Below are 23,917 nucleotides of genomic sequence, written 5' to 3'. Positions count from 1 at the left end.
TCAGACTATACCCCAGAAACGCCCAAATTATCTCCCGAGCCCCCTAAGACAGTTTCCAAAAGGGTGATACATATGAACTCAATTGGTGCCGATACGGCAACAAGGAAGAGGAAGCATGATACGAGTTATTTAGGGGGGAGAGAACGAAAAATGCTAAAATTAAAAGTAAAAGAAACCGCCGATAATTGCCACGACAATCCTATATCATTAGTTATGGGCAAACCTGGCGATAACAAACAATGTCTTAGTACCTTTCCTAATATTCCTTGCCCCTCCCTTACCTCGCTTGGATCCTCTGACCCTTGCCCCACTTGTCAAAATAGTGATGAATCATTGTTGGTTAAAATTGAGGCTTTGATGAAAAACCTCTTATTGCCTGTTCTAGAGCGGACCAGGTTAATGACCCAAAAAATTGAATCCCTGGAGGCAGTAGTAAACACTAACTCAGCCCTACTAGTATCCCTAACTAGTTTGAGCCAAGGGGGGGCTAACCCAACACATCCAGCAAATATTGCTCAAGTAAATACTTCTACATCCCTTAGTGATAAATCCCTTGGGGTAGTAACTGATAGACCAATGAGGGGAGGAGATCATAAGGTTACATCCAACAACCAACTAGTGGCCGCATCTCAATCATTGCAGAAGAAGCGGCCAGTAGCTAAACCTGATAGCTTAAACCCCGCTAGACTACACCCAACCGGACTACCATCCCTGGCCCAACCCAGTCTTAATACTTCCCGGCCTCTTTTCCAAGGGCCTATGGCTAATCAAAAACGTAACAACACAAAACCCCTGGTTGAAAAACATCGTACACACACTAAGCCACGGGCCGATCTCCCTACTGAGGCTGCACTATACACAATAGTTTTGACTGGTGTAGCCCCCCTTCAACAGGGTAAGAGGGAGACTTTCGATGATCTGCGCAATAAGGTGACCTTTTGGTTAAATAAAAACCGACCATTACCCCCCTCTCTGCCAACTGAAATTTTGTTTGTGAGAAGGGTGGACTGGGTGGGCCATGGTACAAAAGATCTGGAGGGCGATTGTGTATTGATCTCGTTTAAGGATCCTTGGGTGGTGGAAATGATTAGCAGAAAAGCGAGGTTTGCCAGGCAGGGGGATGTTCAAACATTGAGCCTATCATATTTTTACCCGCATAGGCAGAGTAGTACCCTGGCGGGTTTCAGACATGGCCAACCCAACATCAGGAGTTATCCTACTATAAGGACTCCCCAGCCCACCACTTTCCCATTTCTTTTCAACCACTTTGGCCCATTATCTGATCTTGAGGCCAATGATTGACTTCACTCCCGGACTTGCATAACTGCCCATACAGTAAATCCTAGTTCCCCGCCAGCTAGGCCGTCTAATGAGCCTTCGCAGTTGGTATTTGTAGAGGAGCAGCGACTGGGGGCTCCAATAACAGCAAGTACTACCACACTACCGTTAAGGGAAGTAGAAACGACCCGGAAGCAAGGGGAAAATTGGGGCACCCTTGGGTGCACCACAAATGGGTGTGATGCTGAGAATAACTCAAATGCATTAGTGGCTCTGGACTTAGTGGTACCCTCTGTGACCCATGGTCCAGAACTACTTTCTATTGTCTCCTGGAATGTTGCGGTGGTTAAAAGTCGTACCCATTCAGATGACTGGCTGGAGTTTATAGATAAACATGATATTATCTTACTCCAGGAAACTTGGGCAACTGAGCCAACATTTAGGCAGGGATATATCAATTTTTTTAAACCTGCAATTAGAAGCCCCAAAGGGAGAGCCTCAGGGGGTTTATTGATCTGGGTGAAACAATCCCTGGGATTCCACTCCACAGAAATAACAGTATACAACCCTGACCTCCTTATCATTAAGTTGAGTAAGACTGGCTGTCGGGACATGATTTTGTTTAACGTATATGCCCGAGGTTTGCCAGGAGGCCGCTCACCTCACCTGCTGGAAACATTGGATCCAATCTTAGACGATCTTGATAGTGATCTTGTAACCCTCCTGGCTGGAGACCTAAACTGTACCTTTGAGCCATTGCTTGACTCAGGGGACAGTTGGGGCTATGCGGAGGATGCAGTATGGGGTATTCCAGAACTGATGCCCTGTAAATCAGTAACTGCAACTGAGGCAGCAGTGAATTGGACGGCTCTTTGCCTTAACAGGGGCTTTCGGGCTGTCAATGGCCGCGCCAAATCAGACCAGGAAGCAAATTTTACATTCGATAACGGGCTTAGAAAAAGCCGTATCGATTATATCCTATTAAAAGTAGGAGATTGGCCCCTTATGATAGACATGGCAATCCTCCCCCGCCCAGAAAGTGACCATAACCCCCTGTCCCTAAAATTAAAGTTACCAGGTTTAGTGAGATCTGAGAACCCTGGTACTGCACAAACTGGGGATGCCTTCCTAACCAATGATAGGAAGAGACTAAAATGGTCTAAAATTGTGGAGGATGTTGCTTTAAGGGACAAGGTAAACATAAAAGTCAGCAAAACGTATAGAGAGATGCTGGCATATGATTATCTGGGGGGAAACCCAGAAATGGCCAACAATATTATGAATCTCCATAATGGTTGTTTTGCGGACCTTAAATCTCTGCTTTCAAAACCCCGACCTAAGGCAAATCCCAAAATACGGAACTGTCCTAAGAAATGGTATAATACTAAATGTAGGGAAGCCCATACTAAACTTATAAGGGCAGTTAAGTCTGGAGTTATGATCTCAGTGAAAGAAGCGAGATCTAATTATAAGAAAACACAGTGGGAAGCTAAGCGGGTGTGGGAGGATAAGCACTGGTCGGATTTATTGGAGGCTACCACTTCAAATAACCCCATTAAGTTTTGGGAAATAGTCAAGTGGGGGAAGGATCCGGATGCTTGCATCCCTGTAAATCATGTATCCCCTGTGGAATGGGTCACGTTTTATTCGACCCAGTTTTGTGCCGAGAACTCTAATCCCCCCAGTATTACGGCGATGGTATCCCAGCCCCCCTTGCAAACTAAGATTATTACCTTTACGGAAAAAGAGGTCGAACTGGCCATAGGTCTTACAATGCAAGGGAAAGCACCGGGCATGGATCTCATACCAGCCGACCTGTTCAAAACAGACCCCGGCTTATGGATACCTTACCTTACTAAAGTGGCTAATTCAATAGCCGCTGGTGCAAGTATACCAGAATCCTGGAAGGGGGCTGAGATATTACCCATCTACAAAAAGGGCAGTAGGTCAACTCCGGGTAATTATCGCCCAATTAGCCTCATTGATACAACCCAGAAACTTATTGCACGTATGATCTTAGGTAGGGTCCAAGGATGGATCGAACTAGAGGACATACTATCTCCAATGCAGGCGGGCTTCAGATCGGGAACGAGCACCATCGACCAGGTGTTCAGATTTTGTCTGATCTACTGGAAGGTGGTTCAGCTTGGCGGTGGTACAATCTACGCAGCGTTTCTTGATCTGAAGTCCGCGTTCGATCTAGTCCCGAGGGATAAACTGTGGGGAGTTTTGAGGAGCTTGGGAATGCCCGAGGAGTTATTAGTTTTAATAATTAAATTGCACGAAGACAATTTTGCGAGGGTGAGATGGGGTGCCCAGGGGCAAGTGACGGAACATTTTCCAGTAACCCGAGGTGTCCGCCAGGGGTGTGTTCTGGCACCAACTCTTTTCTTATTGTTTATAGACCAAGTGGTCAAATTTTTTAAGGATACACCAACGGACGCCCCGATGCTTGCAGGACAACGTTTCCCGATGCTCATCTTCGCTGATGACACCCTTCTCCTTTCCCGGACACGCTCTGGTCTACAGCGGGCGTTGGACCGGTTTGGGGAGTTTTGTGTCATCAGCGACCTTAAGGTGAACGTCGGGAAAACTAAGCTTATGGTACTAACAAAGAATCGCCCTGTCCGGTGCACAGTTAATATGGGTGGTGTTAAACTGGACCAAGTGGAGAATATGGTATATCTAGGGGTCACCCTAGACAGTCGTCTGGGATGGAAAGCACAAGTCGAAGCACAACAACTAAAGCTTGCCCGCCTTACCGGCTGCCTACTAAGTGAACAAAAGAGATCTATCACTAAGCGGGTTTGTCCGGTTCTTAAGATCTATGATGCTAAAATTAACCCAGCAATTTTATATGGTGCAGATTTGTGGGGTTATATGGATCTTATGGGTTTGTACAAAATGCAATGCAAATTTTTGCGTAACCTCGTGGGCTTGCCACAGTCGACCCCTTCCACCCCTCTCTGCTTGGACATGGGATGCCCCCCGATTAATGAAATGGCTAAATTTAGATTGGCCGCTTTTTGGAGGCGTTTGTGGACAACCCCTGAACTCACCCTATTTGCCAACGAGGTAGCTGAAGTTAGGTCACTTGGGGGTTCAGGAAAAATTAAATGGTTCAAAATGGTAAAATCTATCCTGACGGATATGGGGCTAGAGCAACTCTGGATATCCCCTTCTACCAGCACCTTTCCATCTAAACTAGTTTTCAAGGAAATGTACTGGGCCACTGTCCGTCAGAATAGAGTTAATGCCTCAAGCTCTATTAATCTTACGGGTAGGTTCCTGTCATTTAAGTTGGACTTGTCCCGTGAACTCTATTGGGATTTAATTTCTAAAACCCTGGACAGGAAACTCTACCACCAGTTCCGGGTGGGTGCATTACCTTTGAATACATTTACTAAAAGTTGGAAAAGGAGTAATATGGATCATTGTGGATGGTGCCCGGGTCATAGGGAAACCATAGGACATTTTTTGTTTGTTTGCCCTAGATACCGAGCACCTAGAGCCAAATGGTTAAAACCATTGTTCCAACGTATGCCCGTAAGAAAATCCGAAGAGGCTATTCGTGTACTAACTACCAACACCTCTGAGTTCATTTCAGTGTGCCTGGCCAAATACCTGGGGTGGGCCTGGATACTAAGGTCGAAACCATAGTATAACTACTGTACTGACCATGAATATGCTCCCCCATGATGTACTGAGCTTTTTTAAAATAGGTTGTCCATTTTTTTGTCTATGCCATCGAAAACTGCTTGGAACCCAATTGTAAACTTTCTGTTTTTATTTTACAGGTTTGTCTTCTTTGTCATTTAATACTAGTTTTATGAACTTAAAGATTATGTATCTTTTTAAATTAAGTAATGTTGTCAAATGCTTGTCTTTTATGATTTTTTTATGAATCGAAATAAAGACTTTAAAACCTGACAACTTGTTTGCCTTTGTTTCTTGCAGCAACTTACCCTACTTCTTTCACCTCCCCACGCTAATCCAGGCAGCCATACCCTCAGATTGACGTGAATATTTTCTTTCTTTTCTCTCTTTAACCTATTTCTTATCCCTTTCCCTGCCTTCTCACTGTGAGCTCTCTTTTCCACCTGCTTTTAGCGACAACATACTGAAACATAAACACCCTTGCATCCATGTTCGCTCCTTTGTACGCCTCCTAATGCTTCTGCAACAGGTTGGTGGGGGGCCATTGTTATACACAGAGGAAATAGAAAATCCCCTCTGTTCAAGTGCTACTTATCATAAACATGGTGTCCATAGAGGTGCCGACATGATCCATACAGTGTGCATCAGTGTTCTACTCCCTATGCAGAAAAGGCGATTCCCTACTCCCTGTACGCGGTCAATCTTGGGAGGAAGAACCATTCATTATGCTCAGTGCCTGTGGAAAAGGCCACTCCATTAGAAGCAAACTGAGTTCAAACTAATCTATCCTTCGACTTAGCTGTACACTCTACTTCTCGTGAACCTAATCTATGCAATAACTTCCTATCACCTGCCACCCACCTTTTATCATTACCCACTCCACTTTGTGACACTCCTTCATTCTGGAATATAACATTATCCACCTAAATTTAACTGAAAAAAATCTCTCTTTCCTTTCTTTCTTCAACCTGCCATCCCATTCCCTGCCTTGTCCTGAGCTCTCTTTTCTGAACCCCATAAAAACCCCACCACCCATAAGCCTTACTCTAGTCCCCTCGCATTCCACCATTCCTCCACCAATTTCATGACCTTTAATAAGAATGTCCTGTTCCCCAAAAAGATAGGTGCACCCCTTCTCGTCTGCCACTTCCACTCTTTCCTCCCCACTGCTATCATCCGAGGATGTCCCAGTAATCTCTTCCAAGGCCTCCGCACCATGTGCCATACAACTTTCCCCCCATTTCTTGAAGTCTTGGGGCATATTTACAAGCCCTTGTAGCACAATTGCACCTCTGGAGTGTGACTTTTGTGACACTGTGGAGGCGCAGGTCACGGGAAACCACCCTGCATAGTTTTGCATGGCGTGGTAGATGTGGAGGAAGGCAAACCAGCACAAGCAACTCGCTTGCCTTACTCTGAGTCAAAGATAGGTTCCATGGACATTGCGTTGGGTGTTCCCACACAATGCCCATGGGTTTTTAGGCATTCCCAGATTTACAACATATATTATCAAAAAGGTGGTCCCTATAGGTAAGTGCAGCCTTAGACTTCCACAGCAATAGGATTTTAAATAAACTTTTCTGCAAGTTACTTATTTTTACCATAAGTGCATTTATTTATATAATGCAGAAAAGGTTCATGACAAAATGACACATTATTTACATTTATCAAAAGAAATGGTACTCCTATAAAGTGAAGGCACAGTAAGAGTGACTAGTGTGTTATAAAAGTGCTCTTGTGCTATACACAAAAATATATATATATGTGACTGATTGGGATTATATGTTATTGTCAGTGCTTCATTTGCAAAATATGAAGTCCAGGTGCTTAAAAGTATGTCAGAGGTCTCACCGATTTCCCCCGGCTCCACCCACTCACTTCATTGGCTCCTCCCACTTACTCTATTGGCTCCACCCACGTCCTCAACTGGAACTGGCAGATGTAATACCTGACCTGAATTTCAGCAAGGGTGTTTTCCGAATCTGAATAAAAAAAGTGAATAACATCTGTGCCTAAACAATTTACTCCATATAGTGTTATTGCCGATTTAAATATTAGAACCATATAATGTGGTAACTTGTTTTATAGTGCTTGTGGGCACTGTCACTTTAAAGCACTGTAAATACTAGGTTTTACTATTCCCTGTATCTACTTCAGTAGGATGAATGACTAACTAGGAAGCTTGAAGATTACACACACACACACGCATATTTTATACATCCCTCTCAACAGCTATAACATATATCACTGAGCTATCTTTCCACGGAAGGAGTGTCGGTCACAGTTCAGGCATGTAACTTATGCTGTACTTGTTAAACACAGTATTACAACATGACATACTTCCCATGAACGTAATGCTGTAAGAAAGAGAGATGGTGAGGTGTACATTTAGAAAGAAAATGAAGCAGTCTCAAGGGCAACTGTGCTGACAACGGGAGTTTTTAACAATGCATTGGGTCATGTTGTGTGGTCTTATTTCACCATGGTGCGGTTTTCTTCTGGGATTTGCATTTATCTCCTTGCTTTGAGACTTGAAGGATAGTTTTCCTTCTCAATATGAATGCAAGTTGTCAGGGAGATCAAAATGCAATACTCAACATTATGACACAGGCGAACGTTACACCAGGGTAACACAGTTAACAGGGTTCCCTGCCTTAACTGAGGCAACACAAATATCTACTGTACAAATATCAGTGCCAATAATATCTACAATTAACTCGACCTGCTCAAACAACGTGTGCATATGTAATAATCACCATATTATTTTTTTCATGAACAATTTAGATATTTCAATAAAAAGCACTTCCAGCCAGGATAACATTATGAGCCAGGCTAACTTACTATTTCGCTTCTAGTCCCTGCAGGAAAGAAGTGCTTGGTGATGTCTTGGTACATAGTTATGAAGGGCACGCCACACTGAGATTCAGAGGGAGTACATGGACGACTAAACAATCTGTGGAGGTGGTGGGTGGGAGTAGGTTCGGTAAATAGCATACGTTGAACTGCAGCTGTAAACATTTCATTTTGGTTGGAGATGCCTTCTCTCTCTAACCGTCCTGTGACGATTGTCTTTTGAGAAAAAGTAGGGGAACTGTTTGTCTAAAATGTTAAAAGTATGGGTAAGTGGTGCCCCTCAGATTCCCCCACTTCAACCACTGCTCTACCCTGGTGCGTTGTTTGGTGCTGGGGACAAGATATGTTTGGTTTAAAAACCGCGGGTGAAGGAAAAAATCACCAGCAACTAGGCACAAACAGGACTCTGTTATTAGCAAGAAAAGAGGTTAGTTAACAGTCAAGGCTTACTTCAGGAGGTGGCAGAGAAATTTGATCCAAACGATAGTCTGACACGAATAAACATACAAAGTGGAATTGTATGCTACATAAGTGTGATGAGTATTAATATAGTTATCAGGGCCTGGAGACCAGACACATGCTACTGTGTGCTACATAAGTGTTATTATTCCTACCATCATCATCACAGCACTTCTATCGTCAAACCCCAAACCCTGGCTTCTAGCACAGCGTATTGTAATCATTAGTAATTCATGATATTGCCTGTGAAAGCACGTACTGGCCACGGTGCACTCAGTCAGCAGAAGGATTGCTCAACGCCAATTTCCCCCAAAAAAAGCTGTGCCCAGGGACAGAGAAACTGATTCCATGGACTGCCTGAGCTGGATAGATGAGAGCCCCACATTTGTGACAGGTGATGAAAGACTCAGTTGCACGGCTGATATATTTACCATACAATTCTCGGAAAACCAGCGTGACACTCACACTGCCGAACTATTTGTGGGAATCGGAATATTCAAGAACCTGGGATGTAGAACAGTGAATCCTTACACCTCCTTTTCACGTCGATCTCGGCAAGATTTAGTGAATAGAAAATAAATTAATACTCACTTGTTTAAAATGGAAACAACAACACTCACGAAAGCTCAGATCTGGTAGACACGATGAATTTGGATGAGAACTGCCGATTTAAACCTTCCTTCTTCAGATTTGCATTAAACGACATGGTGTTTGAATTAGGCGGTGCTGGCTGGTGCGTAATGACTCGCGCGTGTGTACATGGCGTCATATTAAAAAACAAAGGTCACACACGCTGCCGCAGATGCGCGCAGCCCCACGGTACCAAGTCCAGCCCAATCAGTGGACCGCCCACTGGCAACACGGACTGAAGGCAAATTGATATGTGTTTATTGTAGGCACTGTCTTATCTAAAAATATACACCCATAAACTGCTGTTCCAAGCAGGTGAGCTGCCTTTCAGTCACGGACCTCAATTATGACAGGAAACTCCTTTTCGTAACTTACAGCATCTTGATTTTAGGACATTCTACAATTGTAATGCAAACAATTAAGCCCCAGTGTTCACAATCAAAATATTTGCAGTTTAATGTACCTTACGAGATGCCATACTGCGTTTCTCTCCGAACTCCACTTATCATGGAATTCGATGTGCAAGGCAGCACAAAAAAGTATGTTAAATCTAGGCATCTGGTGAAATCCCATCTGTCAGCCAGGGTCTCCTACCCCCACCGCTGCTCCAAACGTAACAAATGTTCACCGGGGACTCGGTAGAAAGATTGTGAATACTGCAGTCATTTCGTGTCATGCAGTCTTTGACGTGCGTTGGCAGGTGGTACTCCGCTGTAGACACGGCCCTAATAAATAAGTGCCAGTGCTAAGTACCGAAAACCACCGGCACAAATTAAGCACTGGTTATTGTAAGTGGCACTCATGGTATTAGTGTCAAAAACCTCATTCCGAAACTAAACTCAGTCCACCTATGTTTTTGTGGATGTTTCAACCCCTTTACACATTTACTTAGAACAGGGTCATCATAGAGACAGCATAAGGGTAAGAACAGGAGACACCAGAGAATTGGGGCACAGAAACCCACAAATGTATATGTATCAGTCGTGGTTGCATGGGATTCACAACATGGCATATATCTGGGAATGCATCAAAACCTTATGCCTCCCCAGAACAGGCGTAAAGAGGAGAAATGTTTTAATTTCTCCTTTTTTTTTCCCTCTTTCTATGTGTGCTGCATTCTACATCACACATAGAAAGAGGAAAAGGCCTCTTAGGATTGTTTTTGTGCAAGAAAGTGCCCGTTCCCGCACAATATCAATCCTGCCAACAACGCAGACACCCTTGCACCATGTTGTAAGGGTGCCTGCCTTGCCGCATGGCTGCAATGTGTGCCGGCTCTGGCTATAAGGACAGAAATGCGCCATATCTTGTTAATATGGTGCATTCCTGTCCTTACGAATTGACTTAGGACAGTGCAGCAAGAAGCCTAGCGGTGCTGCCCTATGCCAACTTTTTGGGTCTTCTGGCTTGTCTTCCAGCTTGGGTCTTCTGGCTCCTCTTTCTGTCTATCTTCCAGTGCCTCCTGCGTGGCTATCCAGTTCTCCAGAAATGCGTTGCTTCCATTCAGGGCTGTGCTCTCCCCTCCTGACTCCGGGGACTCTCAAACTTTGCTTCTACCACCTGCCTCCACCATATAAGGGAAACTAACCGGGGATCCGTTTTGGTGTGTTTTCCCAAACACGGAGTGAGAGCGTAATTGAAATACTTCCAGAAGTCTAATAAGTCGTACACAAATAATCCTAAACAAAGAACGACTGGCAACGAAAAATGAAAAAAAACTTCCCCCCTGAGGTGCAGTTCTCGCCCTTGAACGAAAATAAAGATCTGCAAGTGTCCCGACTAGAAAATTACTGAAAGAATAAGTGGGTCTGAACAAGCACACCGCTAACAAGAGTGGCACCCACGACGTTGAAATACATTTCTAAGGCTTACAACCTATATTGACACCATGCAGTCTTTTATGGAAAAGATTAATCCAGCCCTGATGAGAGTCCGGTAATCCACAAACCAGAACTCGAAACGCGTCGGCAAAGGCATTAAGTGGCAATGGCATTAAGTCCTTGAGTAATTAGTAAACGGATTTAGGCCCATGATTGTTTAGAGAATTAGAATTATTCATTCTCTAAGTGTAGGATTGTTTAGTTGTCGAAATTCTTTCACTATATGACAACTATGTATGATTAATCATGTATATATCAACTGTTTCTTTGACATATCATTTTTTGTGTGTAAATGTACTGAATATGTGTTTGTAGTTACATGTATGATAAGACACAATTTATTTGTTTTGCACTGTTTTGTATTAATGTGGCATCCTGTTTAGTAGATGATGCGTTCTTTTTGTGAATAAAATCATAAATATTAAAAAAACAAGAAATAAAACGCAAAAATCATTGCCAAGATAAACGTATTAATTTTTGTTTATCTTACTTCATATCAATAATATGTTTGAAGCGATTTTGAGGCTTAGGTTAATTTCTCTATTTTTCGATTTTATGGCCCTACCTACCCTCTAATCCTCAGGGCCAAACTCCTTTTAAAAAAAAAAATCCACCTAATAAGGTGCATATTTACAAGAAATTGGCTTAGGGCATCACCTAAAGGCTCCTTGCAGCGCTGCCCTATGCCAACTTGCAAGGACAGGACTGCATCATATTTACAAGATATGGAACATTCCTGTCTCATAGCCAGTGTCTTGGAGGCATAGGTTTTGTTGTTTTCCCAGATTTATGCCATGTTGTAAATCTGGGAATGTGTCAAAACCCATGGGCGTTGCATGGGAACACTAAAAGCATTGCCCATTTTGACTCAGAGTAAAGCAAGGCAGTGTCTGGCGCTGGTTTACCTTATACTCCATTTCTAGGCAACCATGCAAAGCCCCGCAGGGTGGCTTTCTGTGACCTTGGAGATTTGGGTCTGCACACTGCACCTCTGGAGCGTCACAGACGTGATGCTCCTGATGCTCAATTGTGCCGCAAGGGGCTTGTACATATGCCACCAGGATCCTAGGGCTTCGTCTGGCACACTCTCTACTTTAGGTGCTGCAATTTAGTGCCATTCTCACATGCTGTGACCCGTTGTATGGCTGCTCTGCTCCTGTCTGTATACCACCTGGAATATCTATACCCTTTTTGTCTCCCGTTCCTTCACCGTTTTCTTGAAGGCCGTGGCCTCACACTCGCATGGACCCGTCTTCCTTCTGCTTCTTCAGTCTTTTAGGAATGGGCCACTCATTCTAAGTTCCTGCCTTGCTCTTTTCCTTTGTGTCTTGGGGGCAGGGGACACTACACTGAGAAGGGGCCCTCAGTGGAGTAGCTAGATTTTAAGCCATCCATGGCGCCCCTACGTTTGCCACTCCACAGCGGCCATATGCAAGATCAGGGGAGTGGCGACGATTCTTTCGGGGGTGGTGCGTGACAGCCGCTAGTAAGAGCAGAGTTGGCCTCTTCCACCCTAAAACTCCTGCTGCCTGGGGGGACCTCTTCTCCTACCCCTTCCTAGTGGGCATTCAGCATGCAGCAACTGCTGCAGGCACCCCCACAGGCGCTGCCATTTTGGGCCTACTGCCCCCGGGCAGCAGGTGCCCCCCTCTGCTGTCATGAAGCGTTTCTCCACCTCTTTATCAAACCTGGCAGCTCGTGCACACTTCTGAAGTGGAGTCTATCACATAGTCATACAATCCATTGTTATTCGCAGAGGTAATTAATAATTCTGCGTATGTGCTGCTTATCGGGGACCCAGCGGCTATAAGGCCACCAACATCATCTTCATGGCACGCATCAGGGACCTCCCCCAAACAAATTACCCGCGTGGAGAGAACAGCTCCATCCTTATGGGGCCCATATAATGTGCTTCGAAATGCCTCAGCTAGCTCTGCTAAGTAATTTAGCCACACTGAAGGCTTAACACCTACCCTCTTGTTGCCTGGAGATCTCATTGTTTACATATACAAAGCCCCAGACTCTATTTGTCTATTTAACTGTCTACCTGGTGAGGCTTGGCTGTACTCTGATGTTGGGTCTATTACTTGATTTCACTTGCCATACCTTCATAAAGTAAAAAGTGGAGAATGAGAGATGTTAGTTCCATCTGCCATCCTCCAACTCAACGTTCTCTTCTATTTAATCACTGAATTCATCTTTGTCAGTTATTTATTTTGCCTGTTATACCTGTGTAATGGTTGCTAGTTAAAAACAATGACAATGTACTTTATATTTAAGAAAAGGAAAAGCCATTCTAGGTGAGCACCTGCAATCCTCATTTATTTGACCACACTATATTTTAGGGCAGCTAACGCTCATTTTAAATCAGTAAAAAGTCAAAATTATAATGTACTGGTGATGTAGCAGGTGGAATGCTCATTTCGGTGACTTTCCCCAGGAATTCTTCCAGAATAGCAATTAAGTTTAACAACTTAAGAAATTCCTGCGCTCTAGCCAGATTGGCAGCACGGCATATGAGAACTCGAAAAATGTTCCAGACCGACAGCTTTGGAAGCCAGCATAATTTATTTAGCGTTCCAAAGAAACATTGTGCTGTAACCACCAGCAGCGAAACCTAGATGAAATGATCCAGCCATCAGCATCTCAAAACTTCTTTCCAATTATTAGAGAAAGGCACACTGACAAAAACACAGAATACATAAAATCACAGTGACGTACAGTGATGTGTAATATGTTGGTTATGAAAATGTACTGCAATTAAAGATTGGACTGAAAGCACTTATTAACGTACTCTTGTATTCTAAATTGCAGTTTCCACTGTAGTCTCGTTTCAGAATTAAAGCGTTTCTGAATAAGAAAAAGTACAGCATCTGCATTAACCCAATTATTTACAGCGAGCCTTCAAGTAACATTCAAATTGCAGCCCTGTGCTTGAACTGGCATGCTTTCTTGCATTACTGTTTTAATTTCTATCCCTTTTACCTAGTTCTCAGTATTTAGTTCCCGGTGCCAAATTACAATTTGATCTGTCGGCAGTGTAACTATACTCGCTTACAGTAGATGAGTTTAAAGTCTTATCATCCAAGGCACATGACAATTCTAGCCTGGTTTTAACTCGTCACATAACCTTGATATTTGGAAAGAAAATAGATATAGGAATTTTCAAATGTTACATTTTCCTCCATTCTTTTACATTTGGTATACTAGCAAATGAACGTGATACATGACAAATCTATTGTAATTTAAAAAGCCAATAGGTATATCATTAATATGATAAACTGATGAAAAAAGCATTTCTGCATGATTGTGTTTGCATGTGTTAGCATATCTAACCGAGACCTCTTGGCCTTGCCAATGCTTTTTCAAACTTGTAGGTTTTTGTTAATTACTTGGATTTTTGGCTCTTACCTGGGTGAACGCCAGCCGCAAGCTGGGGTAACAACTAGCCAAATGGCAAGAGTATTGGAGTGTTGCTATATTTCGTTGCCACTATCTTCACTATGCACTCCGCCTTCTGCTAGCCATGCACTTAGTCCTCATCTCACACATTCATCCATCCATGGACTTACACACTAGTAAAATCCACCATCTATTCACCCAATAACTCAAACATGCATCCGTATATAGGTCCCCCTCTTTATTCATCCATGCTTTCATGTATCAGAACATCTATTCTTCGACTCATTCTCACATTTACCCACAGCCGCTGGTGAAGGAAGAAATCATTATTGCTGCATCATACCTGGGACATTGTGTTTGAAAACCCCTTTGGACGCTGATTTGAAACCGGAGTTGTGCAGGGGAATTGATCGCTTGTTGGAGGGACTGCGAGGACCACAGGTCAGTGCATGAGCCAACTAGACGCACCTGGACCTGTACAGGCCCTCTTCCCGCCCACTGCCTCCCGGTAGTACATTTACGGCTCGTGGCCCCCGCTTCGCGGGAACCGCTCGCAGCCGCTGGTGAAGGAAGAAATCATTATTGCTGCATCATACCTGGGACATTGTGTTTGAAAACCCCTTTGGACGCTGATTTGAAAGCGGAGTTGTGCAGGGGAATTGATCGTTTGTTGGAGGGACTGTGAGGACCACAGGTCAGTGCGTTTGCCAACTAGACGCACCTGGACCTGTACACGCCCTCTTCCCGCCCACTGCCTCCCTGGTAGTACATTTACGGCTCGTGGCCCCCGCTTCGCGGGAGCCGCTCGCAGCCGCTGGTGAAGAAAGAAATCATTATTGCTGCATCATACCTGGGACATTGTGTTAGAGGACCCCTGTGGACGCTGATTTGGGAGCGGAGTTGTGCAGGGGAATTGATCGCTTGTTGGAGGGACTGTGAGGACCACAGGTCAGTGCGTTTGCCAACTAGACGCACCTGGACCTGTACACGCCCTCTTCCCGCCCACTGCCTCCCTGGTAGTACATTTACGGCTCGTGGCCCCCGCTTCGCGGGAGCCGCTCGCAGCCGCTGGTGAAGAAAGAAATCATTATTGCTGCATCATACCTGGGACATTGTGTTAGAGGACCCCTGTGGACGCTGATTTGGGAGCGGAGTTGTGCAGGGGAATTGATCGCTTGTTGGAGGGACTGTGAGGACCACAGGTCAGTGCGAGAGCCAACTAGACGCACCTGGACCAGTACACGCCCTCTTCCCGCCCACTACTTCCTTTACATATTCACACCTCTTGTTCTGGCCCGCGGGACGCGCGCGGGCAGGCGCCGGGCTAAGCCTGGGCAAAGGGCGGGCCGTCTAAGGCCATCCAAGGTCAAACAAGGCCGGGCCGGGCCCCCTCTCTGACACTTGGCATTTTCGACTGTTAATTGTAGATAAATTAAGTGTATGAAAGATTCCGGAGGACTACAGGTACGATTGTGACTGTTATCTAAAACTGTGGGTTGGTTGTGGTTACAATACTATGTCTCTGCGGTCTGGGAAAAATCGTCTTGTTGCAATACCCACTTCAGGCGGGGTGGTCACAGGCACCCTGGATCACTTTTTTAAGAGAGCTTCTACCATACTGGAAAAGGAGATTGCCTACGCAGAAAAATGCCTCTCCTTGGACTTAATAACAGGGAAACGGTCTTCCCTAGGTCGTATAGGCACAACGGTTTCCCCGGCACCCACAAACACCGCAGGGAACGAAATTAAGCTGGTGGATGTAGGGGATGGTTCAGATAGTTCGAGCATAAATCTATCTTTCCTGAGCTTGGCCCCCACCAGTGATAATGTTAATTCCCCAGGGCCAGTTACTTCATCTGTTCCCACTCTGATTTAGAGCTCCCCAGACAGGGCGAAAATTAATAGCTGGAAAAGAAGAAGGGGCAGCTCTCTGACGGGCCACCTTGCTAAGCAACAAAAGAAAATTCTAAACCCGTCCCCGAAAGTTGATGCTCAGCCCCCTACTCCTCCTAGGCCCGCTAAAGAAGTCACTAGCCCCTCTCCTTGTTTAACTGTCCCCGAGAACGATCTCCTGGGGAAAATTGAGATTCTGGTGAAATCCCTTATGCTGCCACTCCTTGAGAGAACCAGGATGATCAACTCTAAGTTAGATCAGATTCAAAAGCAAGTCAGAGAAAATTCACTCTTATTAGCTGACTTGGCCAAGGGTAATGTCCACACTAGATAACCGGTGAACACCACAAAGGACCTGGGTCCCAGTACTATTACTGCGAGGGCGGCTGCCGAGGAATCTAGGAAAAAACCAGAAAAAACAAACACACCCATGCCAAACCCCCACACGAAGAAACAAGTTGGCACACCAAGGCATGACGGGAAAGTAATGGATCCGGTACGTGCATCCCAGCCCTTACTTAGCGGTTTTCCAGCAGATAGAAGGCCAAGCAGGCAACTACAGCAGGTTAGAGAAGTTAGCAAGGAACAACTCCCCAGTTTAAACCTTCCCCCAGAGGCAGCACCTTATACAATAGTCTTAGTGGGGGTACGATTCCTGGGGGCAGGAAATTCAGAATCGTATAGGGAATTGAAGAATAAGGTGGTCTTTTGGCTAGATAGGAATAGGGCCCTCCCTCCATCTTCGAATACAGAGATCTTGGGTGTCAGAAGGGTGCACTGGGTGGGCAATAACCCCAAAGATCTTGAAGGGGATTGCATCCTAGTGAATTTCAGGGACACTTGGGTTGTAGATCATATTCGGAGAGAACCTAGATTTGTCTGAGAGGGCGACATCCAATCCCTGGGCCTTGAGTACTCTTACCCAGGGGTTATGAACAACGGTGTGGGGCTTCAGGGGGGGTCTCAAACAGATTCGCACACACGGGTTGTCGGGGTAGTGCAGGTTTTTTTATTTGATAAAGTCTGCGTTTCTGTACAGGCACCCGGTAAAAGGGTAGGGGTTGTTCTGCCTCCTCCGTCGTGGTTCTTCCCCCTCCGGAGCGTCGATCCCAATGCCTCCTGGGAGTTGTAGGCCTTTTACCCGCCGTCTCGTTGTCCTGGTCGAGCCACACTTCCGTGTTAGTGTGGCTGGGCGATGCGCGTTCCACAGAGCCTCCTGGCTTATTGCGGTAGCCGCCCTCAGCGTTGTCCACCGGTCCGGTCGTCGCCTTCTCCCCTGGAGTCTCTTCGTAGCTCCGCTCCGCCTCTGCTTCTCTCCCCGTCTTCCTCCGAGGTCGCGCTGGTATTCCCTCGTAGGTCCTCCGGTGTTCCTCTGCTTCCTCCGCTTCCGTGCTACTCTCTCCGTCCTCCTCTTCCTCGCTTCTCAGTCTTTCCTCCGTCCTCCGTTCGTCTTCCTCCTCCGTCCACTCCGCTCCGCTGTCTCTCCACTCACGCCACCAGTCTCCTACTCCGCCTCCGGGTGTCTCGCACACCTGGCTTGATTCAGGGATGGGTTTTACCTCTTCGGGGAGGGCGTGCCGCCATTCCGGATCCGCCCACTTAAAGGTGTAAGCCTGTCGATCCTCCGCATCTGACCGTCTTCTTACATCTTCAGGTGTACTCCATGCCTCTGTATGCTGGACAAAAAGGGCAGAAACATTAATAGGCATACCAGGGGGCCCCTCATCCGGGTCCCCCACGTCACAAACGGACACCATCATTTTTTTGCCATTTTCCGCCAGAGGGGATTTCGGAGAGCAAATCCATCCCAAAGGTTAGCTCACCCCTTTCCAGTTTATAATAGGTTTGACCCCTTAACAGATCTGGAGGGTGTAGATTGACTCCCCAAAGCAGATGCCGAGTTTAATGAAAATGATAACCAAATAGGTCCAACGGACTCTCCACCTGACAGTAATAGTGAGAATACGAAACACCTAAATGGACCCAGCAGCCCAACTACAACTCAGGCACTACCATCTTTGGCTGTAAACGGGGCTATGAACTTCAGAATAAGACCAATTGTAGAGCAAGGTTCCCTGTCAATTGTTTCCTGGAATCTGGCAGGAATAGCGAATAAACTTGACCTGCCTGAGTGGGGGTCATTTATTGACTCACAAGATGTGTGCCTATTCCAGGAAACTTGGGCCAGGGAGGACCACCAGCACAATGGTTTTGCCTCATTTTCTATCCAGGCAAAATGGGGCGGGAAGGGACGCCCGTCTGGTGGATTACTCATTTGGGTGGGAGCATACTTGGGTTGCTCTGTAAGGACACTGGAGACAAACTTCGCTGATATCCAAAGTGTGGCGTTGGAATGGCCAAATGCGGCTAAACCAGTACTAGTCAATGTATATTCAAGACCAACGAGAGTGACTAATGTCTCAGGAGCAATTGAAGACTTATCCCTCTTTCTTTGTTCCATCCCCCAAGGTACCCCATTTCTGGTAGGGGGCGACTTCAATTGCCAATTCGAGTCACTGCCAGCCTTCCTGGAGGGCACTACACTGGAGGAGGATGATCAATGGGACATACCACCTGTTGGGGGTCCTCCAGTGAAGTCCTGGACTCCGCTTGCTACTCAAATCATGGCCATGACTCTCAATAACTCTATAAGGGCCTGTAATGGGCGGGTCAGTGGGGACATCCCCCTGAAACCAACCTTTAATAAACTGGGGTCCGAGTCACGCATAGACTACATCTTCGTGGAGATTCGAGACTGGGCTATGGTAAGGAGTTTTCAGGTAACCCCACGTGACGAAAGTGATCACAATGCACTGATCCTGAAATTCCAGGTGCCCGGTATTACCATTGAGAACCAGATGCCTAATAGCTCCCAGGACAATAGAGCGATCCTATCTATCGATAGACGCAGAATAAGATGGGCTAAAGTCATGGGGAACCCAGCATCTATTTTCCGGCTTTATGCCACAATGCTACCGGTCCTCCAAGGAGTACAGCTCATTTTATTAACCCCGTCTGTGGAGAAACACAATGCACTCGGCGATCTTCATTCAGGGCTCACCAGTGCAATAGCAGAGGTCTTGAACCCGCGAGTAACGAAAAAGGTCAGCAAATCAATAAAAGTCTCATGGTACAACACAGCCTGTAGGAAGGGTAAAGCCGAACTACTTGAGGCTATGAAGCAAAGGGATAGCACTGTGTTGATCAGGGCAAAAAGGACAGAATATAAACATCAGATCCAGATTGCCAAGACTGAATGGGATAACAAAAACTGGTCTGAAATGGTGGGTGATCTTAACTTTGAGACGCCCGGAAATTCTGGCAGTTTGTCAGAAATGGATCTGTGGAACCTACTCCAGCATTAGAAGCAAATATTGCTCCTAGTGTCTGGGAGGCTCACTTTCGTACCTTATATTCGCAGGCCAGTACAGACCAGGCAGAAGACATAAGTAATCCAGTGATGGGCCCTAGCCTTGAATTGGCCCAGGAAGAATTTACCTTGGCGGAGGTTGGTGCCATAATTGACAAATTGAGAGCGGAGAAGGCTCCAAGCTTGGACAGGCTCCCAGGAGATCTGTTCAAGCATGAACCAACTGTTTGAGCCCCATACCTACAGGTCCTTTTTAACACAATTTTGGGTGGGATGGAGGTACCTAGTACTTGGCTGGGGGCAGAGATTGTACCCATCTTCAAGAAGGGCTCTCCTCTGCTGCCAGCCAACTACAGGCCTATTAGCCTCATAGACGTCCCTCAAAAGGTCTTCGCAGGGCTCATCCTGGACCGCCTATTAGAGTGGATGCTTGATCATTCAGTCCTGAGCCCTTATCAAGCAGGGTTCAGGAAGAAGTCTCTACTGTAGATCAAATTTTCCGCTTGGCCCTCCTATATTGGAAAACTGTAAAATTGGAGGGTGGCAGCCTCTATACTGTTTTCGTAGATCTACGGGCGGCATTTGATCTCGTACCCCGTAGAAAACTCTGGTCTGTTCTATCCAACATGGGGGTACCACAACATCTTCTAAATATGATTGTCCGCCTACACACAGATAACTATGCGCAGGTTAGATGTGGCCGGGATGGTTCTCTATCTCATAGATTCCCCGTTGACAGGGGGGTAAGACAGGGTTGTGGGCTGGCACCGACCCTGTTTTGCCTCTATGTCAACGGGGTAATTGCCCATCTTAATGGGGTAGAGGATGGCGATGCCCCCAGACTTGCCGGAAGCAGGGTGCCGGCGATCATGTTCGCTGACAACACCCTGCTTCTGTCTAAATCACCTATGGGGATCCAACGAGTCCTCAAGGGATTTGAGGCATTCTGTGGAAACCATGGCCTTGAGATCAATGCTCTCAAGACGAAATATATGATCTTTAATACCCCATCTAAAACACGCCCTAACCCGTACATTGGTGGAAAGAGGCTGGAGAGGGTTCGAACCTTTGAATACCTAGGGGTGACTCTAAATGAGCATATGTCTTGGGGAGACCAGCAAACTAAATTACAACTTAAACTGGCTCAATTGGCGGGAGGAGTTATTACCCTTATAAACAAAAATAAATCTACCTTAAAGGCGATAGGTCCCCCGCTAGAGATATATAGAGTGCAGGCCAGGGGAGCGGTCATGTATGGCAGTGAACCTTGGGGCCATACGTGTAACAAATTAATCAGGCAGCTTTTATCTCTACCCCCTAGTACCCCCCTTTTGCCGATGAGGCTTGATTTGGGATTAAGGCCACTTGACAAAGACTTGGGAGTTAGACCCCTAATCTTCTGGCGTAGAGTTTGGACCACTCCAGAGCTGATTAACTATAGGTCTGAGCTCCAGGAAATTTTGAACTACCCGATTGTAGGGAACATCCCTTGGTTCCAGCACATTAAAAACGAATTTCTGCGTTTGGGATTACCCAATTTGTGGCTTGATCCTGCGACCGCTTGCTCCTCGGTCTCTCGGAAGCAGTTACTCTCACTCTACCATGAAAGTAAAATTGTGGCACCCTGACTGACTCTTTCCTAAAGACCAAGGATACTTACAAGCTGGAGGGAATCCTAGATGTTATATTTCCAACTAATACTAGGAAATTGTACCTACAGTGGAGGTACGGAAGCCTACCAATCCGAGCCTTCACTAGCAAGTGGACTGAGCCCTCCCTGAGTCCCTGCCCCGGGTGTAATTACGACCAGGAAACTGAGTTGCACATATTGTTCTTTTGCCCAACTTATGCGCAGGCTAGAAGGCAGTGGATAGTTCCGGCCGGCAAAAATCTGGGCTTCACTCACTGCCTCCAGGCATACAGGGTTCTCAAAACGGACCTCTCTGGTATGATAGTGTTTGAGGTAGCCAAATACCTGGAAACCTTCTGGCAGAAGAGAATACGTTTACTACCGAAGGTTATACCATAATTGTATGATTTTAAACATTATCAACATGTAACTGTTTTTTTAACAATTTTATTGATCCTACGGACCAATTATAGCTTTTTTGTATGATGATATGTATTAAGGATTCATCCTACTGTTTAAAAAAAAAAAATCTTTTGGATTAATTCTCCGGGATGTAATCAATTGTTTTATCTGTATCACTGTTGCGTTTTATCTTTTATGGCAAATCAAGCCGAAATAAAGATGTTGATGATGATGATGATGACATTTACCCACGCACTAAACCGTGTTTTACTCGTAAATGCACACTGCTCCACAAATTATCTGTTTTCAACATGACAAAGCAGGAAACGCCCACACAGAACCAGGCAAATCAATAAAGCTCTTTACAAACCAAGATTCAATAGAACATATATCATTAATCCAGAAGACTAAAAATGTGACCCATATTTCTGTCGGCCTTTATCTTCCCATAATAAGTATAGGGCAGCCCTGGTGCAGAACATTCTTCTTCCAACAGCTACTCTGATAAATGATAAATGCCACAGCCTGTCATAATGACAGAACTAAGGAACACAATGTCGATGCACGGCGCCAAAACCAGACATCTTATCCCCTTAAATCAATGAGATGCAATTACAATTAAACCAAAAATAGGTATATTTGTAATATGCACCAGAGTCCAAATCTGCAAAGAGCAAGTTAAAATATATGATAAACCAAACAAAGAGAAAACAGTAGAAGGTGTAAAATGGCCTAAGACGTAGCCTTTGAGCTGTGCTGGATGTACCACAGGCCATCCAAACTTAATCATGATCTCACTCTCTCTTCCACTTCTGCATTCCTCAACTGAGTGGGTTGCCTCGTTGTCTTCCGCTGCCTCTCTTATTCTCCACAGTCCCATTCCCATATACACCCACCACCTGAACATCATCTTCCTCCAACCACTCATAACACCATACCTCTCCTTTTTCAACATTCCCTCTCCCAACATATTTACCTCTGCACACCTCCATCCTCCCATGTGTCAGACTCTGCCATCACTGAGATGGGAACACCTTCGTCACCACCAGTGTATCAGAAAACATGCTATCTCTGTTAATGACTGATGTAGGAACACATTTTACCCGATATGGCATTTTGATCGACCTTGGTAGAATGAAGGTCTCACATGGGCCTGCTAGAGAAAATCTGAAAATATGCTAAAGTGTCAATTTTTTACCATACACAGTCAGTAAATGAAATCCCACAGATCCCTTGAACCCCCTGCATATAGGCTTAAGCCAAAGGCCAAAGGCCACCACCACATGTTACCAGTTTTTGATATTAACATCCACTAGACCCTGATGATTTCAAACATGCATTTCTGTTGGGCTGAACACAACGAGGTAGCTTGGGCAACCACAAAAGGACAGTAGCTTTCCACAGTACAATTGCAAGACACCCACACACGCACGTACACGGCACCCCAGCTGGTTCACCCTTGACATTTCACAAGTATTGTTTGCTTAATTTTTTTAGTATGAAATGTTCCAAGCTTGCTCAGATGAAACCACAGCAGCACCTTGCAATGGCAACACCTGCCTTTAAGTTCCGGTCTCATATATATTTTTAGAGATATGTACATGACAAGATGTTCTTTGTTTATATTTTGTGGTCAAACATGGCCAACCACCAGCTCTACCCACCTGACCATTTCCGTGTCCTAGGACATGCGGTCAAGCCACCTACACCAGAAAGTGCATCATAAAGTATGTCAGAACAGTGTCATAGGTCTGCATTTTACAGGTATAAGAGATCCAACACCTCAATTAGAAGCCAGAACTCTCCTGCAAGTGCTTGGCACAAGCGTGGGTTCTCCGGGCCGGCCGTTTATCTGACTTTGGACTTCAAGCCTACTTTTCTCAGGTTGTACCTCACAATCTAGATAACCTTTTTTGCCTTTTTAATCTTTGATTATTCTCAGTACTTTTCATCCACACCCAATTCCTTGCATTTAAGGTCTCTTTAAATTGTTAGATCTTACATTGCTAGTTTCACTAGTTAGGTTTCCTCTAGGCACTAGAATTTTATAGAATGTGTTCTGTATCATTAATTCTCTAACTGATTTCAATTGTGCCTTTTGAAAGATCCTTGCTCAAGCCCATCTTCTAGGCTCTTATACATTATAAATGTGAACTGTGTTTTATTCCTGACGGAGTGAAGTCAGGCTTTCAACGTTTTCTTGCTCATGCTAATTAAATTAATAAACACCTTTTCTGATGTACTTAAGACTTAAAAAATAAAATGCCACTTCAATACGATTTTTCGTCATCTCATATCTTGCTTCCTTGTATTGGGTGTCATTTTTTTTCTTTCGTTCAACTTTTTCCTCTCTCTCACTGTCAGGCTTTATCATTTCATTCTGCGCAAGCACAGAAAGAGAAAGTGGCTTGTGGTATTTGCATAACTCACCCTCCCCTTCCACCCACTGTCGCTCACTGCCTC

The sequence above is a fragment of the Lissotriton helveticus genome, chromosome 8 (genome assembly GCF_964261635.1).
Source record: "Lissotriton helveticus chromosome 8, aLisHel1.1, whole genome shotgun sequence".
Taxonomy (NCBI): Eukaryota; Metazoa; Chordata; class Amphibia; order Caudata; family Salamandridae; genus Lissotriton; species Lissotriton helveticus.
The sequence above is the reverse complement of the archived record's forward strand: the minus strand, read 5'-3'. Positions refer to the sequence as shown.